A 4,901-nucleotide genomic window follows, 5' to 3' on the forward strand; every position below is an offset into this window, starting at 1 on the left:
AGATAGTAAAATAAGCTCTCATTTATATATTCAAGATATCTGAAATATATTGAGACTTCGACATCGACAGCAGGAAAAATTAGCTCAGATTAATTGATTAATTGTTCAGTTATGATGCTCTAAGCAAAAAACAAAAAACAAAAAAACAAAAAAAAAAAACATGTAGCCTATATGCAAATATATATAAATATAACGTTCATATTCAGATTTTAAATAGTTAAAAAAAATGGTTAAGAAACATTTTCATTAAATCATATCTTAAGATATATATTTTTTTGGAATATTTGACAAATGTTGATATTAAAAGTTTACAGTTTGAACCTGGATCTTTGTTGTTTTTCATAGTGTGATTTTTGAGGAATTGTATTGAATCCAATGCGGGTCAATTTGACCCGGACCATAAGGGGAGTGCACAGAATTCCAACATAACACGAGGGTTAAGTTGTTTCCACTGTTGATAGGAAAATACAAGTGTTCGCGCCCGCACCTCCGTGCCAGAGCGCGTTCCACTCCGCACAAACCATTGGATATGTGTCAAAATCTTGTGTTTATTTGTGATAATCAAATAAAACCCTGTATTATTATTGTCTAACCTGTATTATGACTGACATAGCGAATTGCTTTGTTCCTTTTTTCGATAAAAGCGTCTTCTTAATATTGTTTGTTCTTTATTTTTTATTTATTTATTGATTTTTGTCATTGTTATAAATAACAACGAAATAACATCAGAGAATCTTACAATATAAGTGCAATAAAAAGTCCATAAAGTGCAATCTGTTATATCACCAGTCGACAGGGAAATAAATAACAATTGTATAAACAATATACTATGGATTGTGAGAAGTAGTAAACAGTACAGCAATGCAATCCCAACTATTAAAGTTGTGTATAGAGAATTGTGGTGTATGTGGTGGGGTGGGTATAAATTGGAGGCTATATTGTGTATTAAGTGGAATACTTCAAATTGTCTTAGCGTGCATGCTTAAATTGATTCTCATTTGTAGCGGGTCCAGGAAAAATGAGGCCCTTTAAAAAAGTTATATATATATATATATATATATATATATATATATATATATATATATATATATATATATATATATATATATATATATATATATATATATATATATATATCTTCATTACCTAGAGATAAAATTAGGGTATACAAAATACAAAAAGTATTATTTTTTTTACAACATTATGTGCTTATTATTTTTAATTAACGAAATGTCAATCTTCATCTTTATAACAGAAGATACAATACAACAATCTTCAAGAAACAGTATAGGCCTAATCTTCACGTACACTGTAAAAAATTATTCTGTGGCTTAGTAAATATTACAGAAATTTTTAACTTTATTAACTTAATAAAATCTCTGTATATCGTTTACTTGATTGTTTGAGTTAAACATACCAAAATAATTGAGTAAAAATCCAACAGTTAATTTTATCTAAAATTTACAGATATATTTAAGTTTTTTTCAATAAAATAATTTAGTATTTGACTAACCAATTATTTCTTTATAATATACTTAATATATATGTGAAATTTCTATCAAAATATTTGAGAATGTTTAATTAAACTGATCTGTTTCAAGAAACAAAAAAATTACTTAATTCAAATCAATATTATTAATATATTTAACACGCTCTTAAAATTGAGTAAGTTTACTCAATTAAAACAATGCCCCCCCTCCCCCACCCTCTGACGTGACGAAAACTCGACGGTTGGAGTGAGCGTGGCTGTTTGAACTCTCCAGTCAAGAACAACAGCTCTCTTCTCAGCGTCGCAGATTTGGTGCATTTTCACTGTGAAATTCAGGTTGGTGTATGTTTTATTTTATCTATAAAATCATTACTGTGCTTTAAATCATATTTAATGCAAAACAACATAGCCTACAGAGGCGTAATTCGACACCTAAACGAGACGAGAGCCGCGTTTGTCTTTTTGCGTGATTGAAACGCTTTGCATAAACACATGACTGACTTTCATAATGATAATGAATATAATTATTATCATTTGGATGATAAAATGTCCTCAGAACTATCACTTTTTGTTTATTGGCAGGTTATGTCAGTCGCTCGCAGTATATTTCGGCTGTGCCTCAGACAGTGACTGTGAGTGAAATGCAAGACGGCGGTATGAAGTTCAAAGTTCACCCGCAGAGCGCGAGTCTGTCTCCGGCACGAGGACCAGCGCAGATTCGGTGGATATTGGATAACAGAGTGGTTGATTACACTTGAATTTGGCTACCTGAATGTTTAAATATTTCATTTTTACTTGTTAAATAAGTTTAAATGCAGGCAATATTGTATACATGAAAAAACAGTCTAAAATGTGCTGTATTGCTGTACTCATTGAAAATAAAGGCCAATGTAATGTATAATGGTGGTTGTCTGGAGTACTATTTTTACAAAGGTTTAGAGAAAATAAAAAAGTTAATATTACTCATTAATAAAAACAGTTAATATTACTCATAAATATTGTTTTTTTAATGTTTAAATGTTAAATTATTTCTACTCAATTTTATTTGTTAATGTACCAGATGCAGTTACTCAGATTTACTTAATTTTTTTACTTGCATTTACTCAATTCATACAGTATATTTCATTGATTTCACAGCTTTAAAATTTACTCAATTTTTTTGAGTGTAAAAATGTTTCACCAATAAAATTGAGTAAATAATAGTTAAACTTTTTACAGTGTATAAAGGATTGTCACCTTTAAAACAGTCCTTTTCGTGTAGGAACAAGCAATGCAGAAATACATGGGTAGCATATTAATTTAATCTTTTTTTTTTTTCGTTCATTTACTAATTAGGCTGTATATGTTAACTCAACTAATGTAATTTAAAATAACTGGATAATTACTATCCAATAAATAATAAGTAAAAAATGTCAAATAAATGTATTAGAGTTGCCATAGACTAAAGATTTTTAGTCAACTAGTAGTAATTTATTTAAGCAATTAGTCGACTAATCGCACGTTTATATTAATTAAATACTGGGTGCATGCATGGTAGGCTAGCTCAAGCTCACGCATAAATCTTAGGCTAATTATAATAAATGTGTCTGAAAAAATATAGAGGCATTTTAATTTTTTTGTTTTTTTGTTTTTTTTTTTAAATCCGTGTCTGCAAACATATCTCCATCTCCGCTACAGATGAGCCTTAGAGAGAAATTAACCTTTACGGATTACATAATCAGACACTTTCGATTTGAACTTGTTCATTTAAAAGTAGCCATTTCAAGCTATGTATATTCCTCAAGTCTGACTTTGAGGCAGTTGGGCCTATACACTGTTTCAGTTCATTTTTGAGACGCGCTCCAGTTCACGGAGATCATGCGGCTGATTGTTTTCTTTTATTTTACAAAAGCACAATTTTTTCTTGTTATTGTGAGTTTACAGCTATTACAGGCTATTTTAAGTTGTTTCCACTGTTGATAGGAAAGTGTTCGCGCCCGTGCCTGTTAATTCTCTTCCAGCTTGTATGACTATATTGTGCCAAAATATTTCTGTACCTGTTGATACAAATCTAAATGTTTTTATGCACAAGCAAAGACATTTAGGCTAAATAATAATAATAATAGCATAATAATAATAAACTGCTCACCTTCCTCTTGAGGCAGGCCTAACTATTTTTAAGTATAATTCTGATGATAACTCTCAGACCGCCTGTCAACCAAACTTTGGTGAAACTCTAAAACTAAATATTACAACTCTAAAATTAAACATTACAAATATTACAAATTACAAATATTATTTATGTTAGTTAAATCAGCCAAAATGTTTACAACTACGTTATTTTGTGTTGGTCAAGAGACTCCTAGTGGTGAATAGTAGGCTACATACATGCTTTTTATGATTTCTTGATAAGTAGGCTATCTGTGGATATGTTGACAAGAAACAATGGCAAACAAATATTTTAACATGAACATTTGTGTAAATTCATATTTACTATTTGGAATAAAAGCTATACATAAGCAAGGTAAAATCACTTAATTGCTAATAAAATACAACTGAAGATCAGTGGGAAAAAATAATAAAGAATGAGTGTGTGGAATGTGCTGGAAACCGCCCTTGCAGCAGACTATGGCAGACGCAGACGTCACGTATGGCACACGAACGAGTGATGTGGCAGACGCAGACGAGACGTTCGGCAGACGCAGACGTCACGTTCGGCAGACGCAGACGTCACGTTCGGCACACGAACGAGGGATGTGGCAGACGCAGACGAGACGTTCGGCAGACGCAGACGTCACGTTCGGCAGACGCAGACGTCACGTTCATTGAGACGAGTGCATGTAGCAAAGTCATAATAAAGAGCCGATCGGAACGCCATAGAGGTCTGGCTACGCGAGACTACCAAGGCCAGGGAAAACTTGAAAACATCATGGCGACGAGACGCTAGGTGTGTTCGACATCGGCTGCGGCTGGATGTAACCGTTTATATACTGTCTATGGATGTAACCGATCGGCGAGAGAAGCCGCGTGCAGGCGGGGAGGAGCTGCAAACGGAGACGTGAAGTCGGACACTTTCTGGTTCCCGTAGTGACCGCTCAGGTGGTGTTTGCATACTTTACCACAGCTGAAGTGAAATAAATGCAATATTTGCCTAATAATACACAGATGTTTTCAGAGACATTTTCATTCAATACTTTATGTACTGCTTCATACAGCTTCTGTTTGAACAAGAATAAAGTTCAACATATTAGCTACTATCAATGAAGTGGAGTCTACGTTTTTTAATCAGTTTTAATTTGATAAACATGACACAATATAACATCGCAACTACATGAAAAGAGTGTTTACTGTTAAAAAAAAACGGATTTGTGAGCTTTAGAGGAACTAAAGGTGTTCGAATAAACACGCAAGCTGCATGAAGCCGAGTTCTGAA

The 4,901-nt window shown here is 32.7% G+C and overlaps 1 long non-coding RNA gene across 1 annotated transcript; it reads left to right on the forward strand.

The window, feature by feature from the left end:
* The first annotated feature begins 1,706 nt into the window (after positions 1-1,706).
* On the forward strand, positions 1,707-2,390 carry LOC308690267. The gene is made up of 2 exons (XR_014030137.1): positions 1,707-1,825; positions 2,072-2,390. It is a non-coding gene; the product is annotated as an uncharacterized lncRNA (long non-coding RNA).
* The last annotated feature ends 2,511 nt before the right edge of the window (positions 2,391-4,901 follow it).

Source organism: Scardinius erythrophthalmus, assembly GCF_964197995.2.
Source record: "Scardinius erythrophthalmus genome assembly, chromosome: 5".
NCBI classification, from domain to species: domain Eukaryota; kingdom Metazoa; phylum Chordata; class Actinopteri; order Cypriniformes; family Leuciscidae; genus Scardinius; species Scardinius erythrophthalmus.